Consider the following 19895-nt stretch of genomic DNA (forward strand, 5'->3'; position numbering starts at 1 on the left):
CACTATTTACCCCATCTTGTTTATATGGTTGCATTTCCTTCAATAGGCTGGTGATTTGATTAAGCCACGTGATTGGTTGATCTATTGGGTACTGACGAGTGAATCCATCATTATCCTTCCAATCGTGGTTGAGAAAATGTGTTGCTAATGTGAGCTTACAAGAACAAGTTTTCTCCTTCATGGTTAATTGACAACCAACTAACTCTAACAATCTCCAATTGCTTTGAGGCTAAGATTTTTTAAACTCACAAATTATCAATACTGTATCACAAAAGGAGCTGGGATGAGAAAAACTACAGACCTTCAATGAATTTCCCAGATTAAAATGCAGTCAAGACAGAACTAGAAAACTTTAAAATAAATTATGTATTAATGCTTCAGAGAAGTGATTATTGTTTTAAAGGGTTTCAGTTTCTGAGATAGGCCAGTAATAGTTAGAACTGGAATTAGCACCAAGTTAAGAAATACATTACACACACAGCGCACATGCAGTGATGTTTAGGTTAATTGAAAGTTAACAAATCCATTCTGATTTCAAAAGCACTTCTAACCCTCATTTGGCATCCCTTTAGTGACATGGTGTGATTTACTCAACTTCCACAAAAACCGACAGCACAAACCTTCCTGATGAGATTCACACATTCTATTTCTGTTTTGAACACCATCCCCATCCCGACAGCTTCCAATGTACTTGAACCTACCATTACTGTTTTGGATGCAAGATCAATCTTCTGCAAAGTGAACTTGCGGAAAGCTTCTGGTCCAGATGGTTCTCTGGCCGTGTTTGTTGACCCTGTGCTGATTAGCAGCCAGGGGTATTTGCAGCCATTTTTAACCTCTCCCTGCATCAGTCTGAGGTTTTCACAAGCTTTAATAAGACCACTATTACCCTGGTATCCAAGAAAAGCAAGGTAATATGCCTTAATGACCACTGCCCAGTGGTTGTGAAGCACCTTTATGAAGTCCTTTGAGAAGTTGGTCATGGCACACATTAACTCCAGCCTCCCAGAAAACCTCAACACACTGTAATTTGCCAAAACACCATCTTCCTGGCAACATACTCATCACTGGAGCATCAGGACAGTAAACATATCTATGTTAGACAATGATCTATTGACTATTGCTTGGACTTCAATACTATAATTTCAAGAAAACGCTGAGACCTGGGATTCAACAATTTCTTTTGCAACAAGGTTCTTAACTCCTGACCAACAGAGCACAATCAAGGATAGGCAGAATACCTCTGGCATAATTATCCTCAAGACTGATGCCCCACAAAGTTGTTCCCTCAAACCCTACTCCTTATAGGCTTCTCCAATTCTGAACTAACTCCAGTTACAAGTTTGCAAATATTTCCACCATAGTGAGCTGGAGTACAGGAAGGGGATGGAGAGCTTGGTAACAAGGTGCCATGACAACAACTTCTCTCTCAATTTCAGCAAAGCAGAAAAGCTGGTCACTGACTCCTGTTTACATCAATAGTACTGTGGTCAGAGGGTTGAAAACTTCAGGTTTTTAGGAATGAACATCATCAATAGCCTATCCTGATCCAACCATGGAGATGTTACAAGCCAGAAAGCACACCAGACCCTTTGCTTCCTCAAGAAGCTAAAGAAATTTGGCATGTCCCCTTAAACCTTACCAATTTTTATAGATCTGCCATAGAAAGCATCCTTTCTGGATGCACCATGGTTTGGTATGGTAAAGGGTCTGCCCACAACTGCAAGAACCATAGAGAGTTGTAGACACGACTGAGCAAATCACAGAAACCAGCCTCTCCTCCATGGATTCTGTCTACATTTCTCACTACCTTGGGAAGCAGCCTGTATAATCAAATACCCCACCTGCTTCAGGCATTCACCCTTGGCCCCGCTTCCACCCGCCATCAGATAGAAGATACAAAAGCCTGAAAGCACATACCACCAGGCTCAAGAGCAGATTCTATCCTGCTGTTATATGATTATTGCTTGGTACTCTACCACGACAAGATAGACTCTTGACCTTACAGTCTACCTCAGTATGGCCACACACCTTGTTGTCTGCCAGCACTGTTCTTTCTGGAATTGTTACACTTTATTCTGCATTCCGTTGTCTTGCACCACCTCAATGCACTGATGTAACAAATTGACATGTATGAACAGTAGGCAAGACAAGTTTCCCACTTTTCCTCAGTATATAAGACAATAATAAACCATTTTACTAACTAAATTCTCTTGAAATTGTTGGGACAATGCTAGTGATCTGGATTTCTCATCAATGCCAGGCAATATACTAGCAGTAAAGCAGGGGAATCAACAAAACTTCTTCACCAAACAGCAGATTTTTCTTCCTCCCCTTCACCATACAAATCCAACAGGGAGCCCATTCATTACCTTTACCCACCATCCATCCTTGTACAGACACTGAACACTGTGCTGCCCGTGAGTTACAGCATGGAGTTACGTTTTTTCCCCCACAGCAGTTCCACTAACATTAATCATTGAGGGTGTTACACTTACTCAAGTATTAATGCTGGGAGAGAATCAGTTCAAGCACACTTTTACAAGTGTTATGCGAGTTGCTATGGTTTGGGCTCTTCAGAAGCACGTTATTTAAAGTTTATTTTAAACCTTCCAAGTAAATGCTTATCCACCCTGTCCAACACTGTGGAGCAGCGTTACTGCTGGCACCTTGCACGTCAAGCACAGTTAAGCCTGCAACCAGTAAATGAGTTTTGGTTAACCCATTGTGCAATGTCTTTTATGCTTGCTTAGACCAGCAAAACATGGAGACACCTTCACAACTTCACATAGCCCCTGATAACCCTGTGATTTCAGTTTCTAAGGCCAACATGAGAGCATCCTTCATGAGTAGGAACCCACAGAAAGCATCCAGCGCATACAGGGTAAAAGGCTGAGTACTAAAGACCTGTGCTGTTCAACTGTCTGGAGTGTTCACTGATATCTTTAACCTCTCGCTTTGGCAGTCTGAGGTACTCACCTGCTTCAAGCAGGCTTTAATTATACCAGTGTCTAAAAAGAATGTGAGAACCTGCCTCAAAGACTATCATCCAGTAGCACTTACATCCACTGTGATGTAAGTCTTTGAGAGGCTGGTGATGAAACATATTATCTCTTGTCTGAGAAATGACATGGATCTGCTCCAGTTTGCCTACCATCACAACAGGTCAACAACAGATGCCATTTCACTGGCTCATCACTGAACCCTGGATCATCTGGACAGTGATGATTCATACATCATGATACTCTCATCGACCACAGCTCAGCATTCAATACCCACCATTCCCTCAAAACTAATCAATAAGCTTCAATGCCTAGGCTTAAATACCTCCTTATGCAACTGGATCCTTGATTTCCTCACTTGTAGACCCCAGTCAGTTTGGAATGGCAACAACATCTCCTCCACAATCTCCATCAGCACAGGTGAACCACAAGGCTATGTGCTTAGCCCCTGCTGTACTCACTTTACACTTATAATGGTGAGACTAGGCACAGCTCCAATGCTGTATTTAAATTTGCTGATGACATCACTATTGTTCGTCGAATCAAAGGTGGCAATGAATCATCATACAGGAGGGAGATTGAAAATCTGGCTGAGTGGTGCCATAAAAACAATGTCTTACTCAATGTCAGCAAAACCAAGGAGCTGATTACTGACTTCAAGAGGAGGAAGCAGGAAGTCCATGAGACAGTTCTCAACGGGTGATCAGAGGTGGAGAGGGGCAGCAACTTTAAATTTCTTGCTGTTATCATTTCAGAGGATCTGTCCTGGACCCAGAACATAAGTACTATTATGAAGAAAGTATGGTAGCACCTCTACTTTCTCAGAAGTTTGCAAAGATTTGGCACGTCATATGAAACATTGACAAACTTCTATGGATGTGAAGATTATATTTACAGGTTGTATCATAGCTTGATATGGAAACACCAATGCCCAAGAATGGAAAACCCTTAAAAAAAAATAGTGGATAATGGCCCGGTTCATCACAGATAAAACCTCCTCACCAATGAGTACATCTACATGGAGTGCTGTCAAAGGAAAGCAGCATCCATCATCAAAAACCTCTACTATTCAGGCCATGCTCTCTTCTCACTGTTGCCTTCAGGAAGGTGGTACAGGAGCATCAGGATGCACACTACCAAGTTAAGGAAGAGTTCAAGGGCCTGATCGTTGAGGGGTAAGTTTACATTAAGTTGCTCTTGTAAAAATGTTGCAATCACACAATGCCAAAATCACACAAACTTAAGTATTTCAGATTTCAAGCAATAAGCAAGGTGAACTGCAGCACTTTATCCTCCGAGGCAGAAGGCAGAGGTTCAAATCTCACATGATCCATGCTCTAATTCTAGGTTGTCACTGAGTGTGCACTGACAAGGGAATGCAGCAGTGCTGAAGCTGCAGATGTGAAAGATTAAATCAGAACAGGGTCTCTTCATTTCTTCACTCAACCTCACAACAACAGTTTATCAAGTCATCATTATTCCATTACCATATTTAGAATGTTCTTATGTTTAAACTGGCAGCTGTATTTCTTACATCAGTTGTAAGAAATCGTTGTGAAGAGTTTGGGGAAAGATAGTCACGGACTTTGCAAACTTTCTCTCTTTGCATATTTCCCTTTAGATGCTAGCACTGCCTCTATTTTACCGGGGAATGGCATAATCTCATCTGCTCCTAATTATTAGGAGAAGATGTTTTGGCAATTATAAATAAGGTGCATCATTTATTAAAACCGAATGCATCTTCTTTTTCCCAGTCACTTCAGGAACAAACAGAATTCACAATCTCAAAATAACTTTTATTCAACCAGAAAAAAATTAATTTGATAGGCGAAACCTTGCACATTTTTAAATACTTTCAAGCTCACATAAAAGACCTTAATAGACCTTATCAAGTTTAATGGATGAGCCAAATAAATCAAAGAACTGGAACTAATCCTGATCAGTAAATCAAAAGTGTACACCTTATCAACGCTTGATGATGTAAATGCTCACAAGCAACCAAAAGGTTAAAGGTTAAGTGGCAACTGGAGCATTCACCCATATGAACAACGTTAGATTTAACCTTTTTGGATTTTATATGAGTAATAAACCACCATAAATCATCAGAGAGCTTGTAGCATGCAGCACAGTTCAGGAGGAGTTGTAGCTATAATCCCTACAAAATTAAACTCATAAATCCACTTTACGAGATTTAGAGAGGCCTAATACAAATCAGTCACTGTAGGCATGTACAAAATAATTCATCTAAAACACATGATGAGATATTATTTATCTGAAAGGTTTCTCAACCTATTTTTGCCAGGGCTAGTTTGGGAGGTTCATTTATGTTCCACTCTTTCTACCTGTCCCCTTTATCTCCAACTCAGGAACTTGGGGATGTATCTTGACAAATTTGCAAGTCTAAGCGACCAAACATCCAGATGTCTATTCAAGAAAGGATCAACCTGCCTTTTGACAAACATTATAATATTGGCCCAAATCTTGCTGGGAATATGATGGGATTTTGATGTACCAAATTATTAAGCCATAAATTAGTCAGAAAATTTGCAGGATTAAATTTGTAAAATTTGCTGACCAACTTATTTCCATCCTCTCTTTGTTCAAAACAAACTCCATCTGTGGCTCTCCACTTAATTTCTTAAAATATACTATGAATTGCATAGTAATCAACTTGTCTATTAACAAAGATAATTGACCTCCAACAATCAGAATCATTTTACTTGGTGCCAGATCTGATTCCAACTCTTGGAATGCTTTCTGCTTGAAGCTCATAGATCTCAGTTTTACTAGGACATGTTGATGCCATTCTAGAATTCAGTTCTCTGGCATGCTTGGACCCAGTGGGATGACACCTGAAGACACTTAGGAATCAATCGTGAGTGAGGGAATAACTTTTTAGACTACTATATGAGGTAGCAATCAAATAGACTGCTTTGTTCTGGTTGGAGTTGGGGCTGTCCTCATCCAGGCAATTGGAGAATGTCCTCTTGTAGTGTATTCAATATTTCAGTAATATTTGAATAATACTGTACATATATCATTTGTATATATTTGTTTGTTTCCATAATTCATTATGGCTTATATATGAGAAGTACATGAATGGCATATATTATCACATTACCGCATCATGTGTGAGCACATTACTAAAGAAAAGAAACTAAGTACAAGAATATCCCCGGCTCCCACATTTTTCTTTCCATTATTTTCTAGGGTTACAAAACATAACTGCGGTAACAAAATAGTTTCAAAACGAACCTGAGATAACTACCTATGGTACTGTGCAAAAGTCTTAGGCATGCAGGATTTTTATATGGTTTCAGATGGTATGGCTTCTACAGAGTCCTGATCTCAACATCATTGAGGCTGTCTGGGATTACCTGGAGAGAGAGAAGCAAGTGAGATGGCCGAAGTCTGCAGAAACACTATAGCAAGTTCTCCAAGATGCTTGGAACAACCTACCAGCTGATTTTCTTATAAAACTGCATAACACGAGAAGTTAAGAGAAGTTACCTAAGAGAATTGATGCAGTTTTAAAGGCAAAGGGTAGTCACGCCAAATATTGATTTGATTTTTACTCTTTACTGTTCAATATAGTATTTTTTGATATTTGGAGACTTTCTATTTCATTATTTTTGAAAGCATCTTCGCTTTACAGATCTTTTTTACATGTGCCTAAGACTTTTGCACAGTATTGTATCTGTTGAAGTGCAGCCCATTTTTTTCTTTGCAAGAGGAAAAAGATATTTGAGTTTTAATAAAAGGCAAAAAATGGATGAAATTTGCAGGTTCATAAATGGACTTGACTTGGATGATAATAACAAATTTTTTTTTAAAAGAAGCAGAAATGGCTGGCCGCAATGGAAAGATAGACGTGTTTGATTGCACAACGGATAAGAGCATGATGTACAGTGAATGAAAAGAGCAGCATTTTGAAACGAATGAAATAGCCAATGAAAAGCAAGTGCCAGTGTTACTGAGAGTAATAGGTAGAAAAACATGCAGTTTGCTTAGAAGTTTAACTGCTCCAACCAAAACAGCCGAAATAAGCTTTGTTGATATTGTGAACATAATGCAGGAAAATGTAGAACCAAAAACATTGCTGATTGCAGAATGCTTTAGGACTCCTAAGCAGAATGTGAAGACATTTCAGCGTATGTGGCTAAATTGAAGAAATTGTCTGAACAACACTAGTTCAGTGATGGGATTAATGATGCACTGAGGGATTGTTTAGTTTGTGGAATCTTACAAAAAAACTGTCAAAAACAGCCCCTAAATGAACTACAACCCACATTTAAAAGAGCAGATGAAATCAATGTATTGATGAAAACAGAATTCTGCAATTGAGTTGCATTCAGGAATGAAACAAATTTGCAACATCTAAACAGAAGCCTGGCTGAATAAATTTTGTTACCTTTGTGGCAGGGACTCACATACAAAGCAGGTATACTGGCAAAACTTGCAGAGAATGCAACAAGATAGGACACCTACAAAGAGCATGTGAGGCAGCCAAAAATAAATGGACTGCAAAGGGAAGAGAAAAAGATAATAAGTTATATTGCAATTTCAAAAAGAGCATAAATCTGCATGCAGTTGTTGAAAACATTAATATGATGAGATTGACGTAGGACTAGATAGACTTGAGATTTACAATGTGAAAATGAACTGAGACAAACAATTGGCTTACACCAGAATTGAAAGGCAATTTAATTAAAATGGAATTGGACACTGGCTCAGCTTTCTTAGTTTTCCCACAAAATGAGTTTGAATGGCATTTCAAAGATACTAAACTGAAGCCTGGAGATATCCAGTTAAGAACTTATATTGGGTAAAATATAATTCCTGTTATAATAGTACAACCAACAGGCCACATTGGGCTTGTTGGTGGTGAAAAGAGGAGGGTCAGCATTGTAGGACTGTGACTGGCTGAGACAAGTGCAACTTGATTGGAGATTCACCCACGATTTGCATGCCACATACCTTGCAATAGAGTCAGCTGAAAGTGAATTAATAAAGATACTGGATGATGCCACAGCAGTGTTCAAGGATGGCATTGGAAAACTGAAATTTATCAAGGGTAAAATGGTGTTAAATGAAAATGCCACACTCAAGTTTTACAAAGCCCATCGGTTTCCTTATACCATCTGTGATAAAGTAGCCAGCAAGCTAGATTGCATGAAGGCTAAAGGAATTCTTTCCAAGTTTCAGTAGAATCCATAATAAACATCAGTGGTTCTAGTAGCCAAGAAAGATGTGCCTGTCAGGATCTGTGGTGACTTTAAGATCACGATCAACCCAGCACTTAAAGTAGATCAATACCCTCTGTCCAGGATAGAGGGTATCTATGAGGGTATCTACTCACTGGAATTTAGAAGATTGAGGGGGGCTCTTATTGAAACGTATAAAATTCTAAAGGGATTGGACAGGCTAGATGCAGGAAGATTCAGGTCACAGTTTAAGGATAAAGGGGAAGCCTTTTAGGACCGAGATGAGGAAAAACTTCTTCGCACAGAGAGTGGTGAATCTGTGGAATTCTTTGCCACAGGAAACAGTCGAGGCCGGTTCATTGGCTATATTTAAGAGGAAGTTAGATGTAGTCCTTGTGGCTAAAGGGATCAGGGGGTATGGAGAGAAAGCAGGTACAAGGTTCTGAGTTGGATGATCAGCCATGATCATTCTAAATGGCGGTGCAGGCTCGAAGGGCCAAATGGCCTACTCCTGCACTTATTTTCTATGTTTCTATGTTTCTATGTTTCTATCTCTGCAAACCTTTCTGGAGGAAGTACTTCAGCACAGTCAACTTAGCTGAGGCCTCCATACAGATGGAGATGGAAGAAGAGTCCAATGTGTTTCTCACCATAAACACTCACAAAGGGCTTTATCACTATAAAGGCTTGATTTTTGAGTAGCATCTGCACCTGAATTCTGGCAGAAAGCAAAGGACCAGGTGTTGCAAGGCTACCCAAGTGTTACCCAGATGGCATCATTGCTACTAGTGAGGATGGCAGGGAACATCTCCAAAATCTCAAGACAGCATGAAAAACATTAGAAGATTATGGACTCAGAGCACAATTCTTCAGTGTGAATTCTCTAAATCAAGCACCACTCTCTGTGGTCGTACCATTGACGTACAAGGATTATACAAGTGTGTTGAGAAAATTCAAGCTGTGGTGGTTGCTTCATAGACAAAGGATGTTTCATAGTTGAGCTCCTTTTTAGGATTTGTCAATTACTATAACAAGTTCCTGCCAAAGCTGGCTACTATGCTACACCCTGTGAACTCATTACTACATATCAGGTAGAAATGTCAAGGGACAAAGCAGTGTGAGGTGGCTTTTCAAAAGGCAACGGAAATAGTGACATCAGACATTATTCTCACACATTATGTTCCACACTGACCAGTGAATCTTGCCCGTGATGCCTCTCCTGATGGTATAGGTGTAGTCATATCTCATGTTATGAGCGATAGAAGTGAATACCCCATAGTCTTTTCATCACGTTCCCTTACCACTACTGAGAAAACATTACACACAACTTGACATGGAGGCCTTGAGTCTGGTTTGAGGTGTAAAACGTTTCAACCAGTACTTGTAACAGAAAGAGTTTACCCTCATTACTGATCATCAACCACTGGTATCCATTTTCAGTCCACAGAAGAGTGTTCCACTAACAGCAGCAGCATGAATGCAAAGATGGGCTCTATTTCAGAGATGGACGCAATTATAAGACCAAATTCAAGAGGACAACCAATCATGGAAATGCTGGTGGATTGTACTGTTTACCCTTGGAAATAGAAATACCTGAGAAGTTTTACAAAAGAGGACACTCCTCTTGATGTATTCTCCCTAATGCAAATTGGAAGTCTCCCTACTACAGCAGAGATGATCCAAACGGAAACCAGAAAACACCCCACACATACTCAGGCCTACATGGCAACCCAAAATGGCTGGAATTTGCAGCAGAAACTCCACTTCCTCCATATTATCACTGCTGGGATGAACTTTCCCTCAATGGGGGTATCCTTTTGTGTGGATTGTGAGTTGTTGTACCATCCAAGCTGAGAGCTAAAGTGTTGGAGGAGCTACACACTGGTATTCTAGGCATGGTCAAAATGAGAGTATTGACTTGAAGCTTTGTCTGGTGGCTTGGGATAGATAATCAGATCAAGCAGATCACCATGCACTGTTTAGGTTGCCAACACATGCAGAAGATGCCAAGTGCAGCAACTCTCCATCCTTGGGAATGGCCTGCATTGCCCTGGCAGAGGATTCATGTGGATTTTGCTGGATCACTCATGGGTAAAAAATTCTTGGCTGCAGGGAATGCAGCTACAAAGTGACCAGGAGTGTTCCCAATATCCCCCACTACAGCCTCACACACTGTTGCCGTGTTGAGAAGCCTCTTCTCAAGGACTGATGTTCCAGAAGACTTAATCGGCGACAATGGACCACAGTTTGTTTCAGAACAGTTTCAGCCATTCCTGAAGATCAGTGCAATAGGACATATTATGTCTGCACCATACCACCCAGCTACAAAAGTCTTGGAAGAAATGTTTGTCCTAAGTCTAAAGAACACACTGCAAGCAACATCAGCAGAACATGCTTCACTAACACTGAGTCAGAAGGTCGCCAGTTTTCTCCTTGTGTATCACAATGCAGAACACACCGAAGTCAACAACTCACCAGCTATGTTGTTCCTTGAGCTCATTCCTGGATCTCCACAAACCATATCTCAGAAGCAGGATGCAGGATAAGCAGCTGAGACAAATTGAGGGATCCTCAAATGAGAAGATTTGATGCTTCACTCCTGGCAAAGGACTAAAGAAGTGATGAAAAGCGGGTACTTGGAAAGACTAACAATAGAACTAGACCACTCTTCTACATAGAGGAGATTGCATCTGATGTCATCTGGAAATGGCACATTGATCAGCTGAGGAGAGTAGAGTCAATTTTTAGTGAAGTAAGGCATCTAGAACTGTCAGTACAATTTCCTGCAGTCCCAGAGTCATCTCCTACAACCACCACGGAGAAGGCCCAGAACCTGAGATTGTTTCACAGCCACATGTCTCGCCTGTCAAGCAGAGTAACCACCTACCTGCCCCGCCCCCCGGTCAGGGAAGATGTTATCCCACAAGAGTAAGAAATCCTCCACAGCAATTTAATCTTTAGGCCTGAATGGGGCAATTTAAAATTTAAAATGCTGTGGATGTCTATATAATAGTTGTATCACATAGTGTATTGCAACAACAGCCAATGCTCTAGTCACATATGGATCAGTCCTTTATTCAGAATGGATAACACCATACTAACTAACATTAGAATCATATCAATCACTGCTGTAGATCTTCAGGCAGACTCACTTTAATAACAATGACATATGTATAAGAATCAGCCAACTGGACCCAAAATATTCCTCAAATTCTTGCACTCAAACAACATAGCTTTAACCAAAATACTCGCGACATAAATCTTATCTGAGGTTTTCAATGTTTTGTTTTTAACCTTTCTTCTGTACATTTTTAAAATAATTGAGTAAATGTTCATGAAGTGAGAGAGAAGCCTTCCATTGGCTAAACTTGTTGAATATTTCAGATGCATATTTGGACATGAAGCACACTGCATATGCTTAGATTTCGTACTAAGGTAAGATAAGCTTTGAAAAAAATGTACCATTCAGCTACAAGTTTTCAAGTGAGAAGTTTAGTTAAAAGTTTTAAAGAAAACTTAATGAATAGTGAAAGAAATAATCTTATTGAAAATAATGCATTTTTGACTTAAAAGCCTTTCTTTGGACTTGTAAGTTTTTAGTAACTAGAAAAATAGATTTTTTTCAAAGAATGGGGATTTTCAATTGATTGTAGGAAACAAATTTATTGCCCATCCTGAATTCATGATGGACAATGCAGCTACTCAAATTTAACATCGAACTCTTAACACAGCACCACCCAGCAGAAATCTAAGGCATTAGCAATTTTAATGAGTTCTGAGATTTTCTTTTGGACTTAATGGCATTGGACTTTAGAACTGAACATGTTGCATATATATATAAAATGAAATATTTAGTAAGAAATATCACTGATTATTTTCCAGAAAATGCTTTAACAATTATGATAAAATAGGCTTGATGGGACACTACCATTGCATGGTGTGGAGGGAGTTTGGGATGTGTGCAGCTCCATTTGGGATGGGCTTGTACTACTGCACGTGCACCTAATCATCAGTTGTATGGTCTGCCCAGTTAGCTAGGAATTGGTGGCATAACAAAAAAGTTTTGAACTCGACATTAGTCAACTTGAGTTTAAAACCCACTGAGGTAAAATCTTTCATTGATGTCTGCAATGATGATGATAAAACCATAGATCATAAGACCATAAGGCAGAGGAGTAAATGCTTGATTAAAGACGAACTGGTTTACTAACAATCTTTAGGGATTTCTTTCCTTAGCTGCTTGGTTCCAGATGTGACACCCAGGTAAACATTTACAGTATTGATGAACACAGTTTGCCAAACCCACTCAATACAGCAGTGAGGTATGGACATTAACTTGTGACTTTGACGGCAATGCCCACCTCCTCTTAAATGAATAATTTTAAAAGCTCTTCAAGTCCAAAATAAAACATAAGCACCCTTGTGGTTTTAATTTTTAAAAGCAGGCATCTTGGTGCAAAGTAGAAGTTATTAAGCAGGCGAAATGTACAGGGAGTGTTCAAATGTATCGAGTGTTTGGAGACAGAGTGCCACTGAATTTATATTTTAACTTTTTTTAAAGTTAAATAAACATGCCTTCTTGAAACAGCTGGCTCCGCTGTTCTTTTCATTAGGATCTGGTTTATAGATTCGGCTTGCGATGCCATTATCCTTGGCAGATATACAAGTTCACAATACAGATGTTCTTTCTCAATTTTGCACATTCTGACTCTGATAAGATTATGATTCATCCAGGCCATATATTAAATTCATGCTGGAGAATTTACTTTTCAGCATTCCATGTGAGTCGAATTAGGCTGTAATTCACCTACGGATGATATCTATCAGTAAATTAGAAAAATAAAATTTTGTTTGTGAGAGGGATACCATTTAGATCTGTGCGTAAAATGTATCACCATCATCCAAAGTGGAGTAAGTTCATATTGGACTCTTTAAGGACTGACCATGGGGCCAGTGATTTAGCCATTAGGTTAGTATTCTCAGTGCTATTTTGAACTCATCATTGCAAAAGAGCTCCTTGTAAGGCTTAATTGCAAAGCCTAGGTTCAGCTGCAGATTGGGCTAAGTGAGCTGGCGCCTAGCCTGAGTAAGCAGCAACCTTATTGTCCAACAATGGAAGAGGACTATGATCCTATGACTCTATGAGAAGGGCACCAATAAAGACATCCTTGTTTTTACACTCTAGCCCTCTGGAAATGAATGCTAACATGGCTTCTGGCTTCCTTTCCAATTCAACCTGTAAGTTAAGGAATCCTGAGCCTCTCTCATACCTCTGTAATTTATTTTACTCAACTATAATACAGATACATCCATCATATCATGATGGCTGCCTCTTAAGACTTCTCTTAACTTAAGCTCCATATTCAAGCCTGGATCATTAAACAACACCCAAATCAGAATAGCTTTTCTCTTAATGGACTCGGCCACAAGCCTTATAGGCATTCTACAAATACCTTCTCTTTGGACCCAGCACAACCTGATTTTCCCAATCTACTGGCATGTTGAAATCCTCTATGCTCATTGTAACATTGTCCTTTTTACACACATTTCTATCTCCCATAGTGATCTGTACCTCACATACTGACTACTGTTTGAGGGCCTGTATATAACTCCCATCAGGGTCTTTTTACCCTTATAGTTTCTTCACTCTACCCAGCCAGCTTTTACATCTTCTTATCCTATGGCACTTGTTTCTAAGGATTTGATTTCATATTTTACCAAAATAGTTACCCTATCCTCTCTGCCTATCTGCCTGTCCTTTTGATATGTAGTATATCCTTGGATGTTAAGCTCCCAGCTGTGATCTTCTTTCAACCATCCTTCCATGATGCCTACAGCATCATACTTGCCAACCTATATCTATGTTTCAAGACCATCTACCTTACTCCACGTACTCCATTTACTGTACCACCATGCCCATTCATAAAATGGTAAGTTTGGCTAAAAAAAAATCCCAATTTTAATCCCTACTCCTTAGTGATTTTCCCATTAAGTGATATCAATCCTGAAGACTCTTTTTGGAATTATTATCCAATTCTTTTTGGAATTGGATAATAAATAAAAACGTCAGGGCAGCAGGGTCCCTGCCCAAAACATTAACTATCCCTTTGCTTCCATGGATGCTGCCATTGCCACTGAGTTCCTACAGTGCATTTTCTTCACTCCAGATTCCAGCATCCGCAACCTCTAATGCCTCTAGATACAGTGCTCGGTCAAAAATAGGAATAGTAGCAATAATTCAACAACTTCCTGCCTGCCTAAATGACATAGGTCAGCCAATGAAAACAAATGCTTCATAAACACAAGGGATTCTGCAGAGAAATCTTGAGCAACACACACAAAATGCTAGAGGAACTCAGCAAGTCAGGCAGCAACTATGGAGAGGAATAAGCAGGTGCAGGTGAACCTTCATCAGGACTGAAAAGGGTTGGAGGTGAGCATGGAGAAGGCAGAATAATAATGTGGAAGGAAGGGAAGGAGTACACGCTGGCAGGTGATAGGTGAAACCAGGTGAGGAGCAAGATGGGTGGGGAAGAGAGGGAAAAGTGCTGAAGAAGAAGGAATCAGATAGGAGAGGACAATGGACCATGGAAGAAGGGAAGGAAGAGGGGAACCAGAGGGAGCTGATGGGCAGAAGAGAAGAAGATAAGGGGTGAGAGGATAACCAGAATGGGGAAGGAAAAAAAGAGAGGGGAGATTAATTAATGGAAGTTAGAGAAATTGATGTTCATGCCATCAGGTTGGAGGCTACCCAGATGGAAATTGAGGTGTTGCTCCTGCAACTTGAGTTTGGCCTCATCATGGCAGTAAAGGAGGACATGGACAGACATGTCAGAATACAGTATGAACAGGATGTCAAATTGAAATGGATAGCCACCAAGAGATCCTGCCTTTTATGGCAGAAAGAGAGTACTTGACGAACTCCAATCTACATCAGGTCTCATCAATGTAGAGAAAGCTTCACTGGGAGCAGCAGATACAAAAAAATGTCACTTCACCTGGAAGGAATCAGGAGGCAACACCAACACAGTCATTAATGTAGGGGAGAAAGAGTGTTACCAGTGTAGACTTGGAACCTGGACTGTTTTCACAATACCAGTGAAAAGGCAGGCAGAGCTGGGGCCCATGTAAGTGTTCATTGGTCATGCTTGTTTCCTAAGGTTCAGAGTTCACTATCTAAAGCAATTTCGAGCACAAAGCTTTGTGGGACCATTAATTCCCAAATCTCTTTCACAGGTTTTTGACATTCAAATAAATGGCATCGAATCATTTCTCACTGAATCTCTTTTAACGGTTTCAACCTTTCACCTAATTTTCCCAGTTAATAAAATTCATCCCCATTTTGCTACATGCCAGGAATTACAGACTAAAGATAAAATAAACTGAAGACTTTATAGCTATATCTTTGTTATAAACACCATATAATGAACTTCTTAAAGCTCCTGACACAAGCATGCATTAGTGCACATATTATCTCTCCTGTGGGACAACCTCACCTCATTCTACAAATATTCTTACAATTCAACAAATTTCTTTCTGACTTTCAGTAGATTGTTTTCATATAACAATCTTTGGCAGTAGAGGAGATGTTGGGGTAGGGCAAGAGAAAGCAGATGGCTGTTTGAATTCCAACATACCAAAATAATGAGCAAGAAACCATTAGCTGATGCATCCAGTGTGCCTCACACTCATGAGAACAGGCGCATTGTGACCAGGCAATATACTTGCACTTCAAGGAGACAGAAAGGGGGACAAGAAAAATGGGAACGATTCCCATAAGCACATGTTGACCAAAAGGTATTGAGTAATACCACAAAACAGTTGTTCCGGCTCTGTCTCCCTTGCACTGTCAAGTGCTCTGAGCACATAACGTTACTGCAGATGTCTGGTCATATTTACACCGCTGTAACTAGGTGACAGTACATACAGTGATTGTTATCTTGCCTAGATTACTAGTCACATAAGGGCTCAAATTTACTTCAAGGATTTAGTAAATCTAGTTTAAAATGAGCAAACTTGCACCAGTTGCGAGTGGGTTGTGGAGCACTTACACTGAATATCCATCTGTAATGACTGTGTCGTGTTCTCACTCCATTGCAAACTACATTCTTCCATATGTGCACTGAGCGGTGCTCCTGCAAATCATTTTCAGGCTTATTACACTTACGATACAAAGATGAAAGACTGCTCATTAATTCCATATAGGAGGGAAGGAAAACTCACCAGACATCACAACTTCAAACCTAGTGGTAACAGGGCAACAGAGTTAAGCAAACCATTCTGTCTGAATTGCAATCTTTCTTTTCTAATCATGGAGTTTCATTTAAATCTAATTTAATTAGTAGGTAAATGTAGATACTTGGACTTTAAGAGCCTCTTGATAAGGTATGAAAACAAGAATTAGATTTATTTATTTCGTTTTTTTAATCAAATGTACTGAACACAGAAACGTACAGTGAAATGTGTCATTTATGTAAACAACTAACACACTCAAGGGTGTGCCAGGGGCAGCCCGCAACTGTTGCCAAACATTCCAGCGCCAACATAGGATGCCCACAATACTCAGCAAAACAACAAAACAGAACAACAACAACAACAACAGCCAAACAAGCCCAGTTCTTCCCTCCCCCTCAGCCACCCACCCAGGTACATACACAGTATTCTAACAGCTGGTCAGGCCATCTTCTTCAGCCTCCAGCCTCCAGTAGGCATGTGGTTTTGCAGAAACTGGACCCGACTTCCCTAGAGGACTAACAGAGATTCACAGTCTCCAGATCCTCGAACTTTTGGACATAAGATCAACGTTTGGGCTCTGATCTGGACCTCCAGTCAACCTTTGGGGTTCGATCTGGACTTCCAATCAATCTTTGGGCTTTGTTCTGGACTTCTAATTGACCTTCAGGCTTAGATCTGGACTTCCAATTGACCTTTGGGCTTCTATCTTCAGTATCGACGCAGGACTCACAGACGAGGACGAATGAGGGCTGAACTCCAGGCCTCAAAAGTCAGACACACCAATGAAGAGACCCTGAAAACTAGGCTTCGATCTTTGGCCTCACCCACATCTGACCATGCCGTTTCCACTTGGCTTCAAACAGACAGCAGAGGCTTAGATTCCAGCCTGCTCTCTAAACCCACCCCACCCCATTTTTCTAAATAGTTTTTAATGATAAAAATTTATTTCACTTAGTGATGTCCAATGGTTGAATATATGAGATTGATATATGTAGAATTCTGGATCTAACAAAATTGGAGCACTTGGGTTATATACTGGCTAGGTTGAAGGCTGGTTAATGGTGAGGAAACAGAACAGGATTTTCAAGCTGGAAGGTTTAAATGAAGGGATTGCTATAAGAATCAGTGGTGAGGTACAGGTTGTTCACAATTTACATCAATGATTTGTGTATATATCCTAGCCTGAAATCTGATGGCAGCATGAGTTGTAAAGAGGATGTAGAAATGCTTCAAGAGGAGAGAGTCAGGTAAAGGGAATAGACTAGGACCTTGAAAATTGGAGAAGCACATGAAAAGATTATTTAGATATTATAGAGCCCAGGGAAAATTCACCTGGACTAAGGTGGACAGATCTGGTCTCCCTATCTCAGAAGGTATGTTCTTATAAGGGAAGAAGAGCCACAGAAGTTCACCCAGACTGATTTCTGTGAAAGAGACGCCCTTTATGAGAGGCAATTGAGAAGGCCAGGGTCTTTACTCTCTAGAATTTAGTGGCTTGAGTAGAGTTCTCATTGAAACAGACAAAATTCCTTCCAGGCTTAGTAGGAGATGATTTCTCTAGTTGCCCCAGGGATCACAGTCTCAGACGAGCATTTTTAGTGGTAAAAATTTATTTTACCTATTGGTGCTCAATGGTTGAATATATGAGATAGATTTAAATAGATTTTTGGTTGCTTAAGTGAATCAGGGGATATATGGTTAGTAAAGGAGATTGATGTTGAAGTAAAGGAACAAACATAATTTTATTGGATGAAAGAGCACGCTCTAATGCCTGAATGGTCCACTTTTGCTACTATTTCTTTTGGTCTATGCACACAGGAGTGCAGCAAGACACAGGGATGTCAGAGGTGAGATGCTGAAGACAGAGTTATTAGGACAGGGCAGGGAATATGAGGCACATTCAGGTGTTTAGGAATTTTTACCAGACACCATCCTGATTTGGGTATTCACATCATTGCTGTGACTCCCTAACTACTAGGACTGTGGTGGTATTTTCATCAGAAGGGCTATGGTAGTTCAAGAAAATGACTTACCATCATCTTCTCGAAGGCATTTAACAGCTGTAAAAACTGAATAAATAAGAAGAAAATTTTAAAAATGCGATTATTAACATCTCTAGAAGGAAGAAACTACAAAATTCCAGGAAGAGAAGCCTCTAATTGGGTTAAAGGAGCAGAGGGATATTGATATAAAGATGTATAGGTTACTAAAGCAACACACACAAATTACTGGAGGAACTGAGCAGGTGAAGCAGCATCTATGGAAATGACCAACCAGTCGATGTTTTGAGCCGAGGGCCTTCTTAAGGACTGGAAAGGAAAGGAGAAGATGGCAGAATAAAAAGGTGGGGGAGGAGAAGGAGGCTAGCGAGAAGGTGATAGGTGAAAACAGGTGGGTAGGAAAGGTAAAAGGCTAGAGATGAAGGAATCTGATAGGAGAGGTGAGTGGACCATTGGAGAACTGGAAGGAGGAGGGGACCCAGGGGAAGGTGACAGGCAGATGAGAAGAGGTAAGAGGCAAGATTGGGGAATAGAAGAAGAGGGGAGGAGGAGGGAAATTTTTTTTATCAGAAGGAGAATTTGATAGTCATGCCATCAGGTTGGAGGCTGGCCAGACTGAAAATGAGGTGGGGACGAAGCAGAGGTGCTTAGCACAGTACTGAAAGCAGTGATGCAGACTAATAATGTCATTGAGAGAAGTGAATCATAGGGGTTCTTCTCCAGAAGCATATAATGAAACTACAGAAAATTAAACACATTATATCCTTGTTATATCACAATTAGAATATCATGAAAGTTATGGTTCCCGGATTACTATAAAGAAACTTGAAGGGTAGTGGAACTCATTGAATACATAGCTGCATTTAAGGAAAAGCCAAGTGAGGATGTAGAAGGATACTCGCAAAGCAAAATACTGAAGATGTCCGAAATCTAGTTTTTAAAAATGTGCTGGAAATAGTTAATAGGTTTGATAGCATCTGTGGAGAAAGACTCAAGGCTAATGTTTCAGGTTGATGATAATCATACTGGGATTAGAGAAAGCGGGAGGGAGGAGGCTGGTGTGGACCAAAAACAAATCAATGGACTTTGTGCTGTATGCCCTGCTTCTGTGCTCTATGAAAACTTTGCAATACCTCTCATGATATCCCCATTGTAAAGGAGCTGCTCCCCTGTGAAATAGTTGTAGTGAAACTGCGTACTTACTCTTTTCAAACAGGTTTGCAATTACATTAATTAGTCCGCATATGAAATCTGTCACTAGCTTCTTTTTTTGGACCTTAGGACACATACAATAAGAAAGCCAGACCTTGAAGTACACTTATTTTATCATCTAAATAGACTGCTTAATTTAAAGAAATATAATTTAAATTCCTTAAATGGGTAATCTTAAGCAACTGGCCTCAGCCAGTTTTGTCTGTCATAACAGACTTGGTGAAAGGAAGAAACACAATAAA

At 40.0% G+C, this 19895-nt stretch overlaps 1 long non-coding RNA gene across 1 annotated transcript in view; it reads right to left on the minus strand.

The window, feature by feature from the left end:
• The window catches only part of LOC140725153 (uncharacterized), a 50124-nt gene that overhangs the window by 26915 nt on the left and 3314 nt on the right, over nucleotides 1-19895 (minus strand). The gene's annotated exons all lie outside the window — the stretch shown is intronic.

This window comes from Hemitrygon akajei, chromosome 3 (genome assembly GCF_048418815.1).
Source record: "Hemitrygon akajei chromosome 3, sHemAka1.3, whole genome shotgun sequence".
In the NCBI taxonomy this organism is placed as follows: domain Eukaryota; kingdom Metazoa; phylum Chordata; class Chondrichthyes; order Myliobatiformes; family Dasyatidae; genus Hemitrygon; species Hemitrygon akajei.